Source organism: Python bivittatus, unplaced genomic scaffold (assembly GCF_059951505.1).
Source record: "Python bivittatus isolate LINGU-HERP-01145 unplaced genomic scaffold, Pbiv_v1 ctg000850_np1212, whole genome shotgun sequence".
NCBI lineage: Eukaryota > Metazoa > Chordata > Lepidosauria > Squamata > Pythonidae > Python > Python bivittatus.
In genome coordinates, this window is record NW_028277112.1 from 42,406,070 (window position 1) to 42,431,087 (window position 25,018).

The window sequence follows — 25,018 nt, forward strand, 5'->3', positions numbered from 1 at the left end:
CATATTTTATTAATTCATTAATTGAATACAATAAAAAACAAAAAGAAACAATGCACAAAGTTACAAAGAAAAATAAAAATAGATAAAAACAGAAACCACAGGGTATATATTCAGATACATCTTAATATATAAAAAATTTATAATTTCAATAAAGCGTATCCATATTTCATTATAATCATCCATAATTAATCTTTGTCAAAAAGTAATTTGTTCATATGTTAACACAACCTACTCTGTAAACCGCTGAGTATAAAATATATTTATCCTTCCAATGTTAAATAAGTTTTTAGCTATAAGTGAGGTAGATAATATTTCTTTGCCAGATGTCAATTGCCATGCAATAGGGATATAGTAAGCGGAATACAAGCAGTTTAGAATATTAAAACTCCATCTCATCTCACAATTAATATATGTAATAACTTTCTCCCCAAAAAGAAAAATTATAGGGCACTGTACAAACATGTGTTTACAGTATCGATCTCATTGCATCTCCAATAGCAGGATGATTTACTCAGACACTGAGCAATAAGTCTGAAATATTATTTTGTTGCATAAGTTTATTGAAGTTTTTGGTATTGATATTAATACCTTTTTCTATTGCCAAAGGCCTTTTCAGGGTTCCAGGGATATAACTGCTACTTCATCCTCCATATTCTTATTCAAATCAATCAAATCTACCATAAATTTAATATTGTCTGATCCATGTCTGTTTTTAAAAAAGCCAACTTAATCATTCCTAACCAGCAAAGATAAAACTTTTTGCAATCTATTTGCTAAAATAGATTCGGATTTTAATATTTACATTAATCAAGAGATAGGGTGATAATTGGAAGTTAAAGTATGAGGTTGGTTGGTTTGGTATAAATGTAATATAAGCTTCATTAAATGATAACACTAAAATAGCTTCTTCCAAAATATTATATAAATTATAAAATTTAGGAACGAATTTAGGAATGAACCAGAAAATATTTTATACTATTCCATTTGAAATCCATCAAGTATTGGTACTTAACCAGTGCTCAAAGTTAAGATCCCTTTTTTTATTTTATCAATAGTCAAAGAGACTACTAGTACTTGTTACTGTAAAGCATCTAATTGTGGATGATCAATTTTGGCCAAAAAGGCCTCCATATCCTCATGAGATAGTTTCTCAGGTTGACTATACAGATTTTAGAAGAATTTATGTCTCTGGATGAACTACATAACTTATTTTATTCCTTACTAACTCTAATAATTTAATAGCTGTAATAATTATTTCATATTTTTCTTCTTTAAGCAATTTGCCAAGATCTGGCCAGGTCCTCTGTTATTTTCCCAATACATTTAGCATAAACTTTAAAACAAATCCAGATCTTTGTGATAAGGTATTATTTCACTTTAATTTAGTATTCTGCATCTCTCTATTTAAACTATTAATAGGACTTCTAGCCATCTGTGCTCAGAGTTTTACCTTATTTTTCAAATTGTAGGCTCCTCCTGAGCAATACTATTTTCTCTTTGCTAATCTAATCCACTTGACAAACGTGTATAGCATGACCTGCAGTAATACATCTACATGTGGGGAAGATATTTAAGACAAAGTTAGCTGAGAGAATATATTCTGTCCACTTCCTGAAACAAAATACAGTTTTATAAGTTTGCTGGGGATAAGTCCCATCAGTCTAAATGGCACTGTTATAAGGAGACAACATGCCATTTTGCTGCATGCACATTTAATTGATTATGTGCCATCAAGTCGGTATCAACTCTTAGTGACCACATAGATAGATTTTGTCCAATGCAATCTGTCCCTATCCTGGTCTTTCTACCTGGCTGCTGGTTCTCCTCTTCTTCTCTTTCCTTCCACCTTTCCCAGCATTAGCGCTTTCTCAAAAAAGCTGGACCTTTGCATAATGGATCCAAAGCAGGATAATTTGAGCCTGGTCATTTGTGCCTCGAGTGAGAATACTGGGTTGATTTGTTTGATGATCCATTTGTTTGTTTTCTTGGCTGTTCATGGTATTCCGAGGAAACTTTTCCAATACCAAAAGGATGATCCCTTTAGTGACAATGGCAAAAGTCTCAGTTTATACTGTGTGGGAGAGAGCAATGGTAAACTACTCCTGTATTTTTACCAAGAAAAGCACACACCTTTATTTAACACATTTTCTCCACAGAAGTAAAAATATCATGCACTGTCTTCCTGCCATGTTGGTTTTAACATATTTTAAATGTGTTCCTGCAAACCAAAAATGGCAGTCATCTAAATCCACATGACCCGATTAGCCATTGATAACATTCCAAATCTGGTTAAAAGCCACACACTGTGGAGGTAGGAAGAAAAGAAAGAAAGAAAACAAAACGTGCAGCCCCAAACCAAGCTTTTCAGTATAGTGTATCATATAAAGAAACATCAAAATGGTCCAAATAATCAAGCAAGTTTTGTGACTGGGTGGCAATCCGAACCTGGTCTTCGTGGTCTTCCCACGCTCCCAACATAGGCTTTTAATGAGAGGAGCCTGCAAATGAGAAAAAGTCATCAATGCTGTGGTTACAACAGATTTTGTATTTATATACATTTTCTCTTTGTAGAGATGTTGCACAAGGCAGTGAGTTATTTGTAATTAAATTTAATCAGTAAAATTTAGCAAAAGCAGGCCCTGGAGTTGTATGCCACAAACCTATTAATAAATCACATTTGCACTATGTTGTTATACTATGTTCACAATTGCTATTCCAGTAATTTTATTATCTCTAGTGCTACTCATAGGAACAACTGAGAACACTTTATATCAGTGTTTCTCAACCTTAGCAACTTTAAGAGGTGCGGACTTCAACTCCCAGAATTCCCCATTTGCTGGCTGGGGAATTCTGGGACTTCAAGTCGACACCTCTTAAAGTTGCTAAGGTTGCGGTACACTGCTTTATACAGAGCTCGCCATTAGACTATCTAACCCAGTATTTCTATATGGTTTCCAGTAGAAATCGAAGCATTTAACTTCAGAATAGGCAACTTGTGGCCGTCGACCTACGCGCGACCTTTGCAATAATTTCACGCAGCTCTCGGCCCATCGTGAAACCGCCCTCCAGGCAAAAAAAAATTGGGGTAGGCGGCTGAGATTGGAGGCGGTCGGAGCCAACCAGCGGCCACTTGGTCTCGGGTGAACCGCAGGAGGCGGCGCGCGAGAAGACCCGAGTGCGGAGAATCGTATAAAAGCGGTAAGGAAGTCGTGGGGCTGCCCGCCTCCTCCTGCGTGGTTTTGGGGTTCTCCTCACCTGCACAACGGCCGGGGCCATAGCGTCGGGTGGGCGTGTCGCGCGGCTCACCGCTGCACGGCGCCGCCTGCATTTCTTTCCTCGCCGTCGCTTTTGCCATCTGCCTTGCCTGCCTTCTCCCCGCCTTGCCTGGAGCCCGCAAGCTGCGGTTTTCCAGGCTTGTCGGTGAACAAAATTATTACTGTACTATTTTTTTAAGGAAGACGTGAACGACCCCGCCCGATTTCACATTTTCCTTCCTGAATGCTGCGATTGCGAACTTGTGCGAGGCGCCGCGGGCGTTGCACGACGGACACGTCCGGGCGGCGGGGGCTTTGGCTCCTGCTGGCGCAGGAAGAGGAGGGGGGTTCCGTTACCTCGCGCAGGCGGTTGAGGGTGCAAGAGGCGGATGCGCGGTTGCCTTACCTCCGTCAGGGCGTAGGAATTGTGGACTCCCTCGTCCCTCTAAAAATCCCTGTAGGAGCAGCAGTTCTCCTCTTCCAAAGAACGGCTGCATATTATTGCGTCTTTAACCAAGGTCCATCTTTCTTGCCGTCCGCCTTGCCGAGATAGAAAGGCGGGGGTGCTCTTTTCCAGTTGGTGTTGGGCGGCAGTCAAGGGAAGCCTCGGTGCTGCTGAAGATCCGCGCGTGGAGAGAAGAGTAACCCGGCCTCCTGCAGAGGGTGTCCCGGCCTCTCTTTGTTCTGACAGCTGTTGTGGGCTGCGCCGTTGCCTTGACCCTAAAGTTGAGGCGTTTGCTCAGAGGGAAGCTCTTCAAGCGCTCCCCCCTCCCCCGTTGTTTGTATGGTACATCTGATGGACTGCTCCATGGCCCTCGACCGCAGCCAAGTTGATTGTAGAATTTTTCATTTCTCTTCTGTTAAGAGAGAAATGGGCAGCTTTTGAGGAGTTGTATACAGACAGAACTGGGCTGTCTGCTGCTGCTGGTGATGGGGTGTGGGTGGGAAATGGGGCATAAGGATTCACAGGCTCTGTCCACATTGCTGGATCTGTGAACTTTAACTGTGACTTATTTATGACTACAATACATTATATGTTCCACTTATGGTGGCTTGGATCAGCTTACAATATTAAGATTCAGAACAAAAATTAATACAATTATATTCAATCAATCTGATCCACCATTTGGGGTAAAATGTTGTCCTCAAATGCCTTTCTGAAGAGTCCTATTTCTATAGTTTTGGTTCTCTGAAAATGTAACAAGGGGCTGCTCTGGATATCTGGGGGAATAAACTGCTCCAAAGGACAGCCATTACCAACAAGCCTTGAGTGCTGGTTCCTTGACAGTGAATTTCCTCAGCAAACCCTCTCTCCCAATTTCACTGGGTGGGCAGATTCAACTTGGAGAAGGTAGTGGGGAAGTATCTGGGCCCTGTGCCCTACAGGGCTTTAAAGATGACAGCCAGCACCTGCAGTAGGAGTGTTAATGGGTGAACCTTGATACATCCATAACCACTTGGGCTGGTGCATGTTATAGCAGCTAAAGCTTCCAGGTGGTCTTCAAGAGCATCCTCATGCAGAGTGTGTTGCAATAATATAAAAATGTGACAAAGTCATGACTGACTGAGTAAAGCCTCTTGATCCTGGGAAAGTAGCAACTGGTGTACAAGATGCAATTGTGCAAAAGATCACCTGACTACAGCCTCAATTTACTGAAAGCAGGAACTGTGAGTCCAAAAGGACTCCATAGATGTGAGCCAACTCCATCTGGAGGAGGATTCCCCAACCAGAGTTAAAGCTAACTATAGCCAGCCAGCTTCCAAATCAACATCATCTATGACTTGTAGGATTCAGTGTAAGCCTGTTTTTCCCTCTCCAGATCCTAACAGCTTTCAGGCACTGTATCAGAACCCCCATACAACTCCTACCTAGCCTGAGGTGGAGATAATCAACTTAGCAGCACCAGCACATTAGTGTTACCTCACCCTACGCGTTCATGTAGATGCTGAACAGTAAGGGGGAAGACAAAGCCCTGAAGCGTATACCTGTGGCAGAGAGCAATGGTTCTAAGCGAGCAGTATAGAAGGAACTATAGAGAAGGTAACTGCTATATTAACCAAAGCTGAGAGTTCAATCCCAAAAGAGATGGAAGACCTACCCACAATGAAAAATGACAAGACCACTGGGACACAACTAATTTTGAAGGCCATCAATGTTTTTAATTCTTGGGATGGAAGGATTTGAGTTGTTTAATCATGGAGCAGGTATTCCCTTAAAAATAACTCTCTACCATTTTTCCAAGTTTGCCTCACTTGAACTGTATAGCTGAAGAGAAAAACTAGGAAAAACCATACACTTAAATAAGAACTTCCAACCCTTCATGTTTCTACTAGTTCCTAATAAGTCTACATGGTTTGCTTCTGGGTGTGATTTGAGGTGCTGGTTGTTACCTAGAAGTCCTACATGGCATAGGGTCTAGTTACTCAAGGGACTGCCTGTCTTCCATAGTATCTGCTGACTGATTCAATCTTGCAGGGTTGGTGCGCTCCAGGTTGCTTTGATCAAACAATGTCATATACCGGGACCCTGGAAGTGCACCTTCTCTGTAGTAGGCACCTGCCCTCTCAAATGAAGTTCTCTCTGAGATCCGTATGGCCCCCACTCTGTTGTTGTTTAGAAGAACCACCCAGACCTTTGGCAAGGGAGAGTGAGGCCCCTCACTTCATTCCATTCAATCTGTCATTCTTGTCATCTTTTATCTTTGATTGTTGTGAGTCACCCAGAGTGTTGGGAGTCAGGCGATGTACAAGTTTAATAAATTACTATTATGTAAAACAACTGTCACTAATATTCAATTGCGTTTGCAATTAGGATGATGACATCCATTTGACCCAAATTCTAGCCTGTCTTAATAAGAACTGTAATTGGATTGCTTTGTTTACTAGAACAAATTCCTGGAAATTTATGGCATGATTACTGCAGACAGAGTGGCCCTACTTGCCCAAATCAGTTATTTGCTTCTATTCCACAAGTCTGATTTGCATCCTAAGTATATGTCAGTACACTGCATATACCTCCTGGTGACTGGGATGCGCACCAGTGAGGTGGCCTGCAAGGCAGTCATTTCATTAGAGATCACAGTTTGCACAGAATGTGAGCATGCTTGTGGTCTAGTGGTTAAGGCACCAGGCTAGAAACCAGGAGACTCTGAGTTCTAGTCCTGCCTTAGGCATGAAAGCTGGCTGGGTAACTTTGGGCCAGCCCAACTCACCTCACAGGGTTGTTGTTGTGGGGAAGATAGGAGGAAGAAGCAGTATTAGATACATTTGCTGCCTTGAGTTATTTATAAAAATAATAAAGGCGGGATAAAAAATCTAAAAAAAACCAAAACCCAAGCTTTGTTTGCACTTGTGGCATACAGAGCAAAATTGGATACTAGCCAAAACTGACTGGTACTGTCTTAATTGTCATCAAGGAATTTTATATATGGCATGGACATGATTAAGCCTGGTAACCTAGTTTAGGCCTCCTCTGCCTTACTAAGAAGCAAGACATGAAAGTCTTGATTGAGCAAAGCCATATTGGGCAGCAGAGGTCAATATTTATGGGCCTCCCTGGGGATGACATATGAAAATTGCACCTTGGACTGTGAATAAATTATAAAGAGCATGAATAGATGAAATAAAAGAAAGGAATGTACATGTGCATTTGTGAAACTAGGATATAATAGATCTGAATGGCAGTTTCAAAGCTGCTTTTTATTTTCTGGTTCAGAACTCAGTTACAGCATCATCCATTTTGGAGGCGGACACCACAATCTAGCCTGGACCTGCCACTTTTGGTCATCCTTTCTTTCCCACTGGAAAGAAATTCAACTTCTCCCAACCTATCCAGTGTGAGAAAAAATCTACTGTATTGCATTCATTTGCTGTTGTGCCCAACGATTTTGAACACGTTCCAAGGACTGTAGTAATCCAAGAACTAAAAGAACAAAAGCTCAAAGCGCATTTTGTGCACTCCAGCGCCGAAGGGGATTAGTATTGAAATGACCTTGTCCAGTTGAATGTCAGTGTTTATGTGAAAACAGTGGAATGTCATTTTTCTATGATTTCTATATACATTGTTGACAGTGCTGTGTTTTATATAGGACAGCATACATATGTTGTGGTTTATAATAGAAGACATCTATTTGCATTGTTAGTTAAGATGATGAAGGCAGCGTGCAGTGCTTCTCTTCCTCTGAGAGACTGAAGGATCTTTTTGCTCCTTTGAACTGCAGAATGCATCCAACTACTAAGCAAGTCTGCATGCCACAATCTGTTAACCTTAAATTGCCATAGAATTCTCGGCTATGCTGCAAGATAGTAATCCAGCTATTGTACTGGAAATCCTCACTGACAGTGGAATACAACAGGCTTCCCAGTGTTACAGTACAGAGGAGTGCAGCCTGGCGTTTGCATCTAGTATTTTTATTGACCTCACCATGGCACTGTGGCTGAAGAAGCCTTTGTGTGTTACACAACTAGGTGTGTAACAAGGTAACAAAACTAGAATCTTGGCAAATTTATTGGTTTAGATTTATATAATGGACCAACTTTTGAAACTATGACTCTGGGCAACATCTATCAGGTAAAAAAAAAAAGAAGACTGTAATTGCAAGTAAAAGATCATACAAATAAAAAAAAAAACCCAAATCCATAAGCAACATATAAAATGGAGTCAACCAAACATACATTCCACTTTCAAAAATGGGCTCATCTATCATCCTGGCCTAATGCTTGGGGGAAATAATTAGGTTTTTAAAGCTTTCAGGAAGGCTAATAGCTGACACCATCCAAGTAATGGGGATGTGTGGGGAGGAGACTGTTTTAAAGGGCAGGAGCTACCGCAGAAAAGGCATGCTTTCAGGTGACATTGTGTCAAAGTGGAGATCTGGAGCATGTCCATCCTGTGGGGTGGGCAGAAATAGAGATGTGCAGTCCTGCAAATAACCTGTCCCTGTGCCATGTAGGGCTTTGTAGATGACAAACAGCATATTGAATTGCAGTCAAAAGCCTTTTAGAAGTTCACATAGTAGTAGTGTTACATGGTCATAACCTAGTGCACCCAGACTACATTCTGGACCAACTGCAGCTGAAGCCTCTTCTTTCCCATCCAGGCCCTCGCAGTCTCCAGACACTGGAAAAGGGCCTTGATAGCATCACTTGGTTGTCAAGGGGCAAAGATGTACAACCAAGTATCAACCAATATTTCAACTCATGCAGATGAATGACCTCACCAGTGACTTCATGCAGATGTTAAACAAAAAGTGGGAAAAGACTAGAGCCCTGAGGCATACCAAAAAACATGGGTCCAGGCTAGACCTTTCTGCCAACACCAACTGGAATCAATTCCAGAGGGAAACACTATGCATTCCAAACCCAAGTTGGTCCAGAAGGATACCATGACTGTTAGTATCAAAGGTCGCTGAGATCAAGGAAGACCAGGATGGATATACTCCCCCATCTCAAGCCCACCATAGGCCATCAACAAGTGAGACCAATGCTATTCTCAGTACTGTATTCTGGTCTGAACCCAGACTGAAAGGAGTCCAGATAATCCATTTCCTCCAGGATGCAGTAAACACTCAATTCCATTGTCGGTTAATTATTTTCTCCATTGATCTAAATGTTTTCCTCCACAGAACTATATATTCATAAAAAAAAAAGTCATCATTGCCAGCTAACCTAGGGGATATCTGTAAATTGGCCATTCCATTCCTTGATGGGAAACACCATTACATTCTGAAGCATTCCCACCATAAGACAGCTCTCTTTCAGTGCCATCTGAGCATCCCTCATGATGCCTTTTGTTTTGCACACCAGCCTGTTTGCAGGCTTCTCCAGTGGTAGCATCCCTTCTAGTCACGAGTATAAAACCACACTGAATGTGAATCAGGCTTTTCCACATGAATCTCTTGGCCAGCGATTCAACTGTCTGCTGAAGAATCTGTAGGGTGATTCCTATCACTTCGGTTCCTGACCTGTTCTCAGTCATTTACTTAGGGCTCTTACATTCTCACTTCCTTTTTCTTCTCTTTATTGCCTGTCATTCTATCCTGCTAGAGTCAGACAGAATATTTCTTCAGCTGCTGTATTTTAGCTTCTCCAATGGCCAGATGCACCACTACCACATTATCTTTTTGAGCGATGTATCTGTTCTTGCTACATAAATAAGTTTCACTTCCCTTTTTTTGCTTCTTTGTTTATCCAGTAGTTCATTCCAGTATAGCAGAGGCATTTACTGGCCTTCTGCTATATTGCCCAGGATTCCTCCATTTGGGTATTTGCTGATTAAGGATGCCAAATGATGACTTCTCATCTGATGCCTAGAATTTTGCTGTACCATACAGGCAATATTTTGGCATCAGATAAGTATGTTTCTAAAAAGACTTTTTGCTTCAGGAATATGTACCAGTAAACATATGTAATGGCTCCTCCGGAAGCTGAGATCTGTCAGCTAAGATCACAATAAATGGGCAACCACAGGATCGTGGACTTGGAAGGGGATATAAGTTTGATCTCCTTTCCTAGCATTAACTGCTAATTCTACTCTGAATAATGTTCATAATTCTTTTTTTCCTAGCCTTATATTCTCACTCAAGGTTCTAGGCAAATTTTTTTCTGTCCCTCCCCTTGATCCATTTATAACATTTCTGTGTATAACACCACTTTGAGATGCAGCAAGTGATATATAAATTGAATAAATGAATGCAATTTTTTTTTAATTCTAAAGAGCAAGCATGAGTCATACAAACTGTTCTCAAAGATGACCAAACAATAAATGAATGAACTTGGATGGGCAATCTTTGGCCCACGGAGCTTTCTTGTGGAGCCATTTTGAAGCAAGAAAATACAAAACCTAGAGTGCTCTCCCTAAAACTGCCTTAAGTAGTTTACAAATTATAACTCTCCAAAACCAGGAAAAATAGACTGAAAATCCTGTCTCTCCTGATATGCTCTGCTCATTTGTCATCATTACCTTGTTCTCTGCAGGCCTAGCCTTTCTCAGAAATATTAGATGCCACCACCTCAAGTTTTTCCATTCTAATGGAACTGGTTGTCATCTGCTGTAATTTGGTTAAGGTGAGACAAGATTACTGAAGTTGTCCTCATAGCGGCATCTTCTGTTGCAGGAGTAGTGAATTCCTGGTGGATGAAGCAAGTTGATATGGAAGGTAGCTTCAGAAGTATTATTAATAGTGATTGTAATAACACAGTTCTGCATATGGTAGAATGGACATAGAATACAAATATACTGTATTTTTCCGACTATGAGACGATATTTTTTTCTAAAATCCTTACCCTAAAAACTGAAGGGCGTCTTATTCAAGGAAGTCAGCCAAGAATCGCGCGGTTCCAAACTGCCCATACTTTGTTTCTGCAGAGAGGCTTCCTCCTATTGCTAGCCTCCAATCACGAGTGAAATAGCTTGTCTCCCAAACAGACTTCCTCCAATCACGAGCCTGATGTAACTGACATCAGCTGATGCTGAACAAACCAACTAGAGGAAGGCTGATTGCAGAGACAAGCTATCTGCAGTTTCACTGGTGCTTGAATGTAATCAGTTAAGCAAAAGAGCCTGGAAATAGAGCTGCAGAGAGACCGTTTGGACCTCCTCCCACTGAGTGTATCAGGTCAATGTTAACTAATTACTAAATAAAAATGTGTTCTGCATTATCTTTAAAATATTTTTTAATTTTGGGTTGGAAAAGTGGGGGGCGCCTTGGACATGGGAGCGTCTTATTGTCGGAAAAATACGGTAACTATACAGAAATATACATATTAAAAATGGCATTTTTCAACTTTGGCTAAACAATTACTACACATTAACAATATGGTTGCTTTTACTATATGAGGAAGGGTTGGGGTTCAAAAGAGACTTGTATATTTCATGGATAATGTAGGATAATTCTGGATGAATTAGAAGAGCATTGCTGCACAGTGTGGGTCTCCATTACCAGTGAGATTGGGCAGATTCTTGAGCAGAAAGTTCACCTTGTTGCTGGAAGAAAGTAAGGGAGGGGAGGAGTGCCTTTTCTGTCTACCTGCTTCCTTCTCAAAAGCTGGCAAGAAATATGCTCCTTGGAAAGCCCCAATTAATATTTCCTAAGTCATCTTTGGGAGCCAGGATGTCTGATATCTGCTTATCTGAGTATGGCTTTCATCTGGCGCACACACATAGAAAAAGCAAACACATTAGCAATTCCGTGTGGGAAGAGGGTGTGCCATATCACTTTTGTAAGCAAAAGGTAACCATTCATCAGGATTCTCAATGGACCAATTGCTCTGCGTCACTCTCCAACACTCTTATTTGATACTAGCTTGGAGAAAACTTTTTCAGTCATCTTGGCCAGATCCTTCTGGCTGATGTGCCAAAAGTTGGTATACTAGTTTCAACTGTTGTTAGGAGGAAAGAGAAGTTTCTTCCCTCAACACACCCTGAGACTTCCAGTGGCACAATCAGAGGCTCTTCATACTCCCTCAGTTCATCCCAGTTTCTAGACTGGTTTTAAATCTCCCAGCTACCACTTTAAACAGGCATGGCAGCCAGAGTCCAATCCAGACAATACACCTTGCCTTGATTATTTCATCCTTGCACTGGTGAGGTCCAGGCTGGATGACTGTAATGTGCTCCGTGTGGGACTGCCTTTAATGACACTTCAGAAAATCCACTGGTTCAGAATGAGTGTTGGGAGGAAGGCATTCAGTTTATAGGACACCAATATTTTAAGAGCCGCCTTTCTTACCAAGTGTTTTCAGGCCCAAAGCACTGACTTCAAATTTCAAAGCTTTAAACAGATTGGAACCTAGTTACTTGATGGAATACCTTCGCCTGCCCAAATTTTAAGATCAGCCTCTTTTAATTTGTTCACTGCTGAGGACAGGGCAAACGGGCAAATATACTGGAGATGACTTATTGCACACTGGCCCCACGTTGCTTGCACGGGCTGTTGTCTGGAGTTAGATACACTCCATTGCTAAAGGCTTTAGGTAACCATCTCAAGATCTCTTTTGTTGGGTCTTTTCTTAGAGTGTTCTTGGCTTTTAACTGCAATTATGTGTTTACATTTTAGTACTGTCTGCAGTGGATCTTTCTTACTATTTTTTTTAAAGTGTTTTGTTATGTCAGCTTTTTTTCTATAAAGCTGAGCTAGAAATACTTAAAATGAATCAAACCAATTTTTTTTTTAGATTGTTGAGTGAACTTTTATAAGTTTCAATAGTTGTTGGGAAGTTTTGTATCTTTACACCTCCATGCTGCAACTTTTTATATTAATTTCTGCATTCCCATTATTTGAGGGTGGTGGTGGAAGAATAGCCTTTTCTTTTTTGTTAGGCTTCCCTTCAGGACATCTCTTCTGAAGCTGCTGAACTCAGTGCTGGCAAAACTGTAGCTTCATTCTAATGCTGGTTAGCAATCAGTGACATCCCTGGTGCTAAGCAATGAATCTGTTCCACAAATCCTTGCCAATAAAAAGGGATAAAGACTCCAGTACGCATTGGGAGTACTGGAGATGTCAAGGCTGAACAGCTGCTATTATTAAGTCATTTCTCATTAGTAATCTGCTAATTAACCTTCTGAAAATAGAAACATTTTTGCTTAGTGGGAAATAATTTTCCAGTCATTGTAATGACTGAGAATTCCCCACTTGGGAACAAGGCTGACATCATTACAAATTTCAGTCATTCAGTGTTTAATTGTAGCAGAGTATAGGCTTCTCTTGAGCAGTATTATTTTCCTTTCGCCAATTCAACCCATTTGACAAATGTGCATAGTGTGACATCCATAAACTGAACTATACATTGGAAGCCATTCATGGCAAAGTTAACTGAGAGAAATATATTCTTTCCTCTTAGTGTAAAACTACAACTACAGTTCTATATACTTTGCTGGGAATAAGGCTCTTCAGCCTGAAAGGCACTTATTTAAAAGGAGGTAAACATAATTTATTATATGCCTATTTAATTGTTTAATTTATTAATGGCTTATCTTTTCTCCAAGCAGGTCAAAATACTATTGTTCTTCCTGCAATGTTGTTTTAACACTGTTTTAAATTTAAATTTTAGTTCTTGCAAATCACAAATGGCAATCACTTTGGGTTCATGTGATCTGATTAGCCACTGGTAACATTCCAAAAAAATTGAATGGTGAAAAAATCATGGACAACCAAGGTGAGAGTAAGATGGCAAAGATGCAGCCTATTAACCAGTGTTTTTAGTAGAGTGCATTGTGTAAACAATATATTATTGGTGCAAATAATCAGATGAGTTTTGTGACTGGGTATTGATTTGAATCTGGTCTCCCTAGTCTTCCAACACAGGCTCTTAATGAAAAGGTGTTACAAAAGAGAAAAAAACATCATTACAGTGGCTGCAAGCTACAGATTTTGAACATATAATTATACATCTCCTCTTTGTAGAATTCCGGCATTCAGCTTCAACACATACTAATTTGTTAGCTGTAATCCAACTTAAAACCTAAAAGATTGTTGAAGTTCAGCCAGAGTGGAATAAGTAGTAGAACTGTATTTGGCAAAGATTGTTTATAAATTAAATGCATTCTTATGTTGTATTCCTATCTGATATTTTAGTTATTTCATAAATTCTAGTGCTACTCATACAGACGACTGAAGATGGAACTAGGCCATTGGTCTATGTAATTCAGTATCTTCTACTGTGACTGGAAGCAGCTCTATATGCTTTCCAGTAGGGACAACTTCCATCATCTACATCTCAACATTTAACTCCAGAAGTGGTAACCTCTAGACCCTTGGTTGCACTAATTTCAGGTAGTCCTAACATGAAACACATATATACACCATGCAAGAGCTCAATTTAAGGACTGTTTATTTCATACCTCTTGCTGTTTGGGTAAGAAAGGGTAAGACATATGAGAGAAAGGGTTTTGCATTAGGCTATTGTCATCTATTAAGCCATGACAAAATCAAAACGATGTCCTATGTCTTGATATCATATTATATAGTTTGTCTTATGAAGTCTGGCACAAATACATGCAGTATTTGCATGATATTACAAGAGACATATCATTTACTCCCCTTTGGACACCCATGCATCAGCTCCATCTATTACATAGCCCTCCAGTAATTACTCTGTGCAGCCATTGATGGAAAGAAGTTTCCCCTTTAACTAGGATTGCAAAAACTGAACTTAGGATCTTCTGCATGTAAAAATGTGCTATCAGAGCTGGGCTCAACCCATCATAGGCACTGTTAATGTCTTGGGGTTGCTCCTTCCCATGCTATTTTTTACAAGGCATGGGAAGGGCGCAGTGTATGTATTTCTGATGTCAGTCCAATAAAGTCCAATGACCCAAAGCATGTGAGAGGAGATGGGAGTTTCTGATGTTACAAGAGCATATAGGATGGACATATGCTGAACAATTTCCATGCCACTGAATTAATCTGGTCCAGGGGAAATGAAGTCATTGTTTTAAGACTGGATGTTGAAGTGTGACACATGAAGACTGAATGGTGGGAAAGCTAGATCACCTTTGTGCGTACAAAGAAATGTGTGTCCAAGATTAGCTCCCCTCTATTAAATAACTGCATTACACCTTAGCAATTCTATATCAGGGTCTGGGTTGTTTTAATGTTTTAGATTCATGATATGAATCTCAAAAGTGAAAAAGACAAAACATTCAGTTTCTTGATCAACGTTTCTAGAAGTTGTACCCAGGAGTCTAAGCTGAACTTCTGGCCCTATTGCTTTCCTTTGTTTCCATTTATGGTAACCACTTTGGACCATCTCTCTAGACAGAACAATTTATGAACTGCCCTTTAAATTCCTTTTCCTCCTGATTATTCACACAATCTAGAATTATCTCTGTGCTCTTGAAAAACAGGATAGCTTTAGTAAGTCATAGCAAGAATGAAAGATGGCCTATGATCCTTTAAAACTTCCTCCTGAGAGATATATGGCTGGCCACATCTGTGACTGCTTTAAAGGAGGTTTTAAAAACTCATCTGTTCTCTCTGGGTTTTAATTGAAAAAATTTATGGTATTTGCTGATGACAGGCATTCCAAGGTTGTGTTTTATTGCAATAGGCTGCACTTGAAATTGTTTACAATTAATATAATTGAACTAGTTTTATGGTCATACCTGTCCTGGAAAGATGGTGAACTTGAATATAAATTAAAGACATAGCATAAAATAAAAATGCACCCAACAGGGAGATTTGGGGTCAGATTGCTTCTTTTGAATCAACACATAAGGATGATGTCGAACTTTCTGTAAGCCATAAGAACTGCTCACTACTGAATATGTAAAACAAGGATTTGTGCATCACTCTGGCAATAAGAGACAAGTCTCCTGCAACTCAAATGTAGAGGGAGATGTCCAGATCCCTGCTTTTCTCATGATGCAGAAAACAAACAGATCAAATACTTATGGCTGCTTGCCCATATATTCTTTAATATGAGACACAACTTTGATCAAACTAATAAATGATTAAGCATGCAGCAGCATCTGAAAGATCTTGCCACTTTCATCAGAACAATGAAAGGAGCATTGGACTGCAAGCTCTGGCTCTTTGGAACATGTGTACAATGTTACTACTCATATAGAAAGGGGGAGGAGCTCACATTGCAGCATTGTTTTAATCAGTATGACTCCCCCTTGCATCCCCCTCAATGGTGATCCCGAGATATATTTTTAACAAGTCTCTCTTCATCCCAAATCCAAAGTCTGATCTAAAATGCCTACAAATCTTGGCTTCTGAGTGAGGTCTAATGGCAAGCTAGATGTCCCTGAAGAAGCGAGGACGGCATTGCGGCAAAGATCAGCAGCCAGATGGTGAATTCTAGTCAGCAGAGTCTCTCTGGACAAGGAGAGGCTGTGGGATTGCCCACCTGCACTCCAGACAGCTGCTTCTCATGAGGAGACCACAGGAATTATGGTGTTTGTGGTCGACTTATGAGTCAAGTGGTTAGGAGTCAAGGGATTTCAATCGTGCTCATAATGCAATGCAGCCTATAATGGACATAAGGTTCACAAAAGCCTCACTTTCTTAATCACTATGGGATATAATCAGTTAAAAGTTTGAGAGATCTTTCAATCGGCAGGATAAGGGAAAACCACTTGGTGACTCAACTTTCTGGATCAAAGAAAGTGAAAGAAATCATGTTTTAAAGGATTTTAAACTACCAGAAAAAAGCTTAACAAAGATTTGATGTAAGAAAGTATATAAACGGATAAAGGGAACAGTAATTTTGAAAGATTAATTTTTGGCAAAAGTGCTTTTGAAAATATTAGAACTAAATAAATGGACTCAACTTTCGTGGCAATTTTGTTTAATATTAAAAAACGTACAGAATTGGATTTTACAAAATAAGAAAATAAAGGTAATATGAGACAGACTGTATGGAGTCAACTATGGAGTGTCAAATGAGACTAAAGTATTAAAGACATAGAAAAGCAAAACAGAAAAAAAGGGGGTAAGCCTGCTTTTTTTTTTTCCCTTGTAATTGAGACATTTTCACTTTTGGATTATAACATTAGAATGGCAACCACCAAAAAAGCTGCAAAAGTGGGAAAGAGAGGAGAGGATCGTTAGAGCAAGCTACAGAAAGGGGGATTACCCTAGCGATGTTGCAGAAAATGTTTGAGGAATTGGGCAAGAAGATATCTGAATCAGTTAATGCTAATTTGGTAGCTTTTGAAGAGAGAATGGAAGAAAGACTTGTGAAAATGAAAGAGGAAATGAAAAGAAGATAGAAGAATCTGTAGGACAATTGACTGGAAATGTAAAACAAATTAATGATACAGTGGAAATTTTGGAAAGCAAGACAGAAGTTATAAGCAGAGAGATGGAAAAAGATTTAGATAATTTGGCACTATTAGAATTGAGAGGGGAATAATTCTGCTTGAGATTCAGAGGGGTTCCAGAGGATTTTGGTGAAGATATCAAAGAAAAAGTTGTTAAAGGCTTATCAAACTTTTTGGAATGGGATGAAGATGATACAGAGGCAGAAATTGACAACTTTTATAGGATAAATGCGAGATTTGTGAAACTAAGAAATGTTCCAAGGAATATTCTTGTGCACTTTGTCAGGAAGAAGACTAGAGACCAAGTTCTGCAGCAGCATTTTAATACTAGACTGAAGATTGATAAAACAGATGTAATTGTGCTTAAAGAAATTCCAGTTAGAATACTGCACAAGAGTACTTCTTTCTGACTGACAGACCTAATCAGAAAAAGATTCCATTTCGATGGGACAAATTAGAAGGAATGATTTTTAGCAGAGGTTTTGATTGAATTCTGTGCAGAAAGCAAGAAAATTCTTGGAAAAATTCAAAGAAGAAATGGAGCAAATACAAATGGACATGACAATGACAGATAAGATTACACAAAAGTCTCAACAGGTGCAACAGGAAATTGAAAAGGATGATACTGCATTAGGTGCTACAGGTATTGACTTTTCTAAATTTGGGGCCTAATTATGGATTACAAATGCTTAACGCAGAATATAAATGGAGCAAATGCTCCTCAAAAGAGGAAAAAATCATTATTTGAAAAAAAATAGATATAATTTGCCTACAAAAAACACATATTAGAAAAAAGGATACAAAATATTTGATTTACAAAAATTTGGGTGAAGATTTCAGCAGGAAAAAAAGAAAGAAAGAAAGAAAGAAAGAAAGAAAGAAAGAAAGAAAGAAAGAAAGAAAGAAAGAAAGAAAGAAAGAAAGAAAGAAAGAAAGAAAGAAAGAAAGAAAGAAAGAAAGAAAGAAAGAAAGTTGTTTTGTATATAAACTCTCAGCTGTAACCAGAACTTATAATGACTGATGAACATGATAGATAATTTGCATAGGATTAAGACTCAGATACTGGGAATTTATGCCCCAAACAAGGACAAGGTAACATTTTATAAAGGACTTATGAATAGACTAATGGACCTTTCCTATGAACATTGGTGTCTAATGGGGGATTGGAATGGAGTGGCTTCCCCACAAGAAGACAAAACTTCTGAGGGAAAAAAAAAGAGCCAGTTTGGTGTAGTCCTTAAAGCACCAGGCTAGAAATCAGGAGACTGTGAGTTCTAGTCCTGCCTTAGGCATGAAAGCCGGCTGGGTGACTTTGGGCCAGTCCCTTTCTCTCAGCCCAACTCATCTCACAGGGTTGTCGTTGTGGGGAATATAGGAGGAGGAAGGAGTATTAGGTATGTTCGCCGCCTTGAGTTATTTATAAAAAATAAGACGGGATAAAAAATCTTTTTAGAAAATTAAAATTATACAAGGTAAATTACCAAAAGTTTTTTTTATTTGATGGATAATTTAGAGCTTGTTGACATATGGAGACATAAAAATGGCAATTCAAAAGAATATACTTATTTCTCTGAAAGACACAGATTTTTTTCAAGAATAGATAAGATTTAGATTTTGAAGAATTTGGCTACTAATGTTCATAAAGTAGAGTACCATAACCCAGCGAGTTTAGTTTTTAAAAAGAAAATTAGTTCTTTCAGATGAAGGTTAAATGAAATGCTGTTACAAAAAGAAATAATAGTAGAGGACTGTAAAAAGAAATTAAAAGAATTCTTTGAAAATTATCCTAATACAGTGGTACTTCAGGATACGAACGCCTCTACTAACAAACATTTCAGGTTACGACCAGCTTCGGCAGGAAATTTTTACCTCAGGTTACGAACTTGCCTCTACTTACAAACCAAATCCACGGCCATTTTCCCTGCTGCCACGCAGTCGCGGCTTCCTGTAGGCGAGGTCGCGGTAGCAAGGAGACGTTCGGTGAGGCTTGTGGTGTGTTTTGCAGTGTTTTGCGAAGGTTTATGGTATGCGTGTTAGCATGGCTCCAAAGAAAATGCAGAGCAGGCTTGGCGGAAGTCAGGCTCTGAAGAGAAAATTGCCTCGGGTTGCGACCAAATTCGGGCGGAGGGCGGAACGGATTAACTGGATTTACATTGAACCCTATGGGGAAATTCGCCTCGGGTTGCGACCAAATTTGGAGGGCAGAACGGATTAACCAGATTTACATTGAACCCTATGGGAAACTTTACCTCGACTTGAGACCAACTCGAGTTGCAACCAGAGTCACGGAACGGATTAAGTTCGTAACTAGAGGTACCACTGTATAGGCACAGATGTAAGGAAGCTTTGGAATGCAAGTAAAGTTTTCATGAAAGGATATTTTTTATACAACATAATAGTGAACTTAAAAAGAAGAGACAAGATAGAGATAAAAAGAAAAGAATTAAAGAAGCTTCCAGAAAAGGTAAGTATTAACAAATTAATGTTCTACAATGACAATTGTCTATGTTAACAGTAAGAGAAATGGAAATAAAAATGACTTATGCAAAACAAAACAAAAATGAGTTTGCAAACAAACCAGGAAAATAGCTGGCATGCAAATTACGAAAAGAAAAAGATATTAAAATTACAAGAGGGAAATACTGTTATAACAGATAACGTGAACATGCAAAAAATATTTTATTAATATTGTTATAATTTACAGTGGGGCAAAAAAGTATTTAGTCAGCCACCAATTGTGCAAGTTCTCCCACTTAAAAAGATGAGAGAGGCCTGTAATTTTCATCATAGGTATACCTCAACTATGAGAGACAAAATGGGGGAAAAAATCCAGAAAATCACATTGTCTGATTTTTAAAGAATTTATTTGCAAATCATGGTGGAAAATAAGTATTTGGTCAATATCAAAAGTTCATCTCAATACTTTGTTATATATCCTTTGTTGGCAATGACAGAGGTCAAACGTTTTCTGTAAGTCTTCACAAGGTTTTCACACACTGTTGCTGGTATTTTGACCCATTCCTCCATGCAGATCTCCTCTAGAGCAGTGATGTTTTGGGGCTGTCGCTGGGCAACACAGACTTTCAACTCCCTCCAAAGGTTTTCCATGTGGTTGAGATCTGGAGACTGGCTAGGCCACTCCAGGACCTTGAAATGCTTCTTACGAAGCCACTCCTTTGTTGCCCGGGCGGTGTGTTTGGGATCATTGTCATGCTGAAAGACCCAGCCACGTTTCATCTTCAATGCCCTTGCTGATGGAAGGAGGTGTTCACTCAAAATCTCATGATACATGGCCCCATTCATTCTTTCCTTTACATGGATCAGTCGTCCTGGTCCCTTTGCAGAAAAACAGCCCCAAAGCATGATCTTTCCACCCCCATGCTTCACAGTAGGTATGGTGTTCTTTGGATGCAACTCAGCATTCTCTCTCCTCCAAACACAACGAGTTGAGTTTAGACCAAAACGTTCTACTTTGGTTTCATCTGACCATATGACATTCTCCCAATCCTCTTCTGGATCATCCAAATGCTCTCTAGCAAACTTCAGACGGGCCCGGACATGTACTGGCTTAAGCAGGGGGACACGTCTGGCACTGCAGGATTTGAGTCCCTGGCGGCGTAGTGTGTTACTGATGGTAGCCTTTGTTACTTTGGTCCCAGCTCTCTGCAGGTCATTCACTAGGTCCCCCCATGTGGTTCTGGGATTTTTGCTCACCGTTCTTGTGATCATTTTGACCCCACGGGGTGAGATCTTGCATGGAACCCCAGATCCAGGGAGATTATCAGTGGTCTTATATGTCTTCCATTTTCTAATTATTGCTCCCACAGTTGATTTCTTCACACCAAGCTGCTTGCCTATTGCAGATTCAGTCTTCCCAGCCTGGTGCAGGTCTACAATTTTGTTTCTGGTGTCCTTCGACAGCTCTTTGGTCTTGGCCATAGAGGAGTTTGGAGTGTGACTGTTTGAGGTTGTGGACAGGTGTCTTTTATACTGATAACAAGGTCAAACAGGTGCCATTACTACAGGTAATGGGTAGAGGACAGAGGAGCCTCTTAAAGAAGTAGTTACAGGTCTGTGAGAGCCAGACATCTTGTTTGTTTGTAGGTGACCAAATACTTATTTTCCACCATGATTTAAAAATCAGACAATGTGATTTTCTGGATTTTTTTCCCCATTTTGTCTCTCATAGTTGAGGTATACCTATGATGAAAATTACAAGCCTCTCTCATCTTTTTATGTGGGAGAACTTGCACAATTGGTGGCTGACTAAATACTTTTTTGCCCCACTGTATATGAAGGACAAGAAATTTCTCTGGAAAAAATGGATGAATATTGAAAGAAACAAAATTTACTGAAGATTATAGAGAAACGGAAACAGATTATGAATGGACCTATAACAATAAGGGAGGTTTATGAAGCTATAAAAAAGACTAAAACAGAAAAGGTACGTGGACCAGATGGTTTACCAACTTATTACAAATGTTTTGAGGATGAACTCTTACAATCTTTACAAAATACGATGAATTCTATTTTACAGAAGGGAAAGATGCTGGTCAGCTGGAAAGAAGCTAATATAGCATTAATACCTAAAGAGGGCCAAGATTTGACTTCAATAAGAAATTATCAGCCATTATTGAATAATTATAAGTTGTTTACAGCAATTTTGGCTGAGAGGTTGAAAATAATTTTGCAAGAATTTATTCATGAAGATTAATGTGGTTTTTTACCTAAAAACAGTTAAGGGATATTAGAAATGTGTTGGATATTTTGGAATATTTACAGCAACTGTAAATATTATATTATCTGCCACACCTGCATTGATTTTCTTAGACGCAGAGAAGGCCTTTGACAATTTGAACTGGGCTTTTCTGTTTAAAGTTTTCGAAGATACGAACTTTGGAGAGAATCTTATTAAATAGGTAAGATCAATTACACCTCAAAGAAAGCACAAATAACTGTAAATGGAGAACTAACAAAATCCTGTGAGATACAAAAAGGGACAAGACAAGGATTCCCATTGTCTCCACTCCTGTTTATTTTAGTTCTTGAAGTAAACACACAACAGCACTCAATGACATTTCCATGCATTTCAGAAAACAGATTTTTCCAAAAGTGCCAGCACAAGTCACGTTAAGGAGTCAGTCTGCTGCAATTTACTTTGGAGAAAGTTCAAGAACAGGAGGCCTAGCCTGCTGCTCTTGGCCACCTGAGATGGCTGTGGGCACACTGTGTTTTAAGCTTGGAGAAGCAGCTCTGTGGGAAAGGGTGAGAAAACCCACTTCCCCTGCTTCTCCACGGGTAGCAGGAGAAAGAGCAGATAATGGCTCCTTTGGTGCTAGTTCTCAGATTTCGCCACAGGACTTCTGCTGCTAGTAACTGACATCAAATGAGGTGTTCCTCATTCCAATCCAGTCATCTCTTGGGGTTTCGGTGCAGGTAGGACCCGTATTTTGCTTTGTTGCCTAAAGCGGTCAGCACTTCTTTGAGCTGGCATATCTTTGTGCCTGTTCCTACACTTTAGTACTGCCACACAGAAGAACCCAAAGAACTGAAAGTTTTCTTTGCACATTGCATTACTCTTTTGCCACATCTAGATGTTCATCAGTTAGCCTCAGTACTTTTGGAAGAGTTGAAAACATCAGAATTGAATAAGCCAAGGGAAACTGGATTTTTGGACTACAGATTCCATAATCTCCAGCAATTAATCACACTGTGGGAATTGAAGAAAAAAGTCTCTTTCCAAAGACATCTGTACTTATCCATGATGTTACCAAAATGACAAGTGTCATGACATCATAGTGCAAGTTTTGCTCATTTATTTAATATATAGGCTGCCCCAATTTGTTACAACTCTGGGCAGCTCACAAAATGTCGCAAGGTTGCATGCAAGTACATGAAGCAGAGTTTGTATCATGTTGTCACTGCCCCTGAACCCTCCTTCCCCAATGTTCCCTTCCTTGCTCTTTTAGAATTTGGCCAAAATTTTTCCTGTTTTTATCCAAATTACTTTCACATATAGTACAGAAATAAGCAGGTTAATGAAGCAAGGTAGAATGGAAAACAAATATGTGCTAATCCTGACATCAAGATGCCTATGAATTCTCAAGTCATTTTTAAAAATCATAAATTCTAAAAGTATGCTATGCATAGAACATTGTTTTATTAGTTGTGTTTATTCTACCACCAGATGCCATTTAGGGGAAATTCAATTAAAAGGAATTTCGCACTTTAGATTAGATCCCATCTAATTATTGGCTATAAACAAGTAGTATAAAGGTATCTATAAACATGCAGTTAAGACACAGCAGGGGAGGTGACTGGTTATTCTTGAATCTTAAAAGTTTTTTTAGCTCTTTCATATATTACATGTTTATTGAACTACACTGGCACTGTAGCTCTAGCATAAATTGTAAATGTGTGCAAGTTCAGTGTGCCTCTAATTCAGAGAGTATAGTGGGATTTAATTCCACCTAATGTGCAAAGGCCAGAATTGTTCAATATAACTTAGCAAAATCACTTCCAACTTTATTACTGTTCTTTTCTCTGTGCCTTAATAAAACCCAGTGATTCTCCTATTTTATGCCTTGGGAGTAGGACTCTAATAATTCAGTAGTAAGGAACATACTTTGTATACTTTACACAACCATTCAACAAGTTCAGAATCTGCCAAGACAGAATACAATTACTGTGTTTAAATGATATTCTAATCTATAGTTTGCTTAGCCATGGTTTATTGCATAAGCCACAATGAAGTACACTAAAACAATCTGGTTTTCAGACAATGGCTGATTGACAAGCAAACCACAATTTGGCATAGTGTACTGTGTAAACCAGTGTTTCTCAACCTTGGCAACTTTGAGATGTGTAGACTTCAACTCCCAGAATTCCCCAGCCAACTTTGCTGGCTGGGGAATTCTGGGAGTTGAAGTCCACACAGCTTCAATTTGCCAAGGTTGAGAAACACTGGTGTAAACTCAGCTAGTGGGATACAGTACAGAGCTATACTATTCTCTGTCTGCAAGGAAACAGGCAGCTGTAAGACATCGACCAGAAGGGGGGGGGGAATTCTGCAATTTTCCATCATAGCATTTATTCCTGAATTTATGGGCCATACTTAATCTATAAGGACCTGAATTGCTGCAGTCAATGGCTTACCAAGCTCCAGAATCTTACTCCAGAGATGTGAATGTCATAACTTTTCTAGAATACTGTAGTGTAGAGCACTCCTACGAACTTTTATTCAGATTTAAGCTGAGTTCAAGAGGTTTACTACCAGGGGTTACTAGCAGAGGCTGCCGTCTAATTTTACGGCTGCCGTCTAATCACAAACGAAATGAGACTTTAGAGTAGACCACTTCTAAGTAAGCCTCCATTAAACGACAGAAAATAAATACCTAAGATTCGCAGTAAGGTCGCAACCATACTGTTGGGGGGGATTACGCCCCACTGCACTCGCCAAGATTTTCATCAGAGAAAATGTCCGCGGCATCGCGCTATTGCGTAGCAGCAATCCTGTACAATACTTACCAGGAAGTAAAACAAGATGGATTAGAAATCGCTTCCCTGTAAACACGTTTTGGACCCTCCAGAATTGGCATGCGTGCGAAAATTAATACCAGCGGCATATACAGTAGGATCATGCCTTGAGCATCATCATGCCCAAACGGGCTCTTTGGGGGGAAAATCACGCACACGCGCGCGCGCCCATATGGGCAGTCGCGAGCTGCTAACAGCGGGTAGGCGGCGGCGGCGGCAGGTCAAAGAGGAGATTCACCTGCGCGCCTCATCAGCAGCAGCTGGTCCAGAGGGACGGCGGCGGCGGCGCTGCTCGTTTGGCCCAACGAGCGAAGGAAGGCAATCACGCAGCGTCTGGTTGCCGTTTGAAAAGCTCACAGCTGCGGCGGCAGGTTGCGCGGATCAGGAAATTAGGGCAGTCGTCTGGGATTGGAGGCGCTCGAGAGCCAACCAGAGGACGCCCAGGCGCCCGTGAGTCACC

At 39.8% G+C, this 25,018-nt stretch overlaps 1 long non-coding RNA gene across 2 annotated transcripts; it reads right to left on the reverse strand.

The window, feature by feature from the left end:
* Positions 1 to 24,937, reverse strand: LOC148213822 (uncharacterized). 2 transcript variants are annotated; one of them, XR_015793884.1, is made up of 4 exons: positions 24,550 to 24,937; positions 10,216 to 10,382; positions 3,661 to 4,111; positions 1 to 2,498 (listed from the first exon to the last, which is right to left on the reverse strand). It is a non-coding gene; the product is annotated as an uncharacterized LOC148213822 (long non-coding RNA). The 2 variants fall into 2 exon arrangements; XR_015793883.1 differs by lacking the exon at positions 10,216 to 10,382.
* Positions 24,938 to 25,018: the final 81 nt, after the last annotated feature.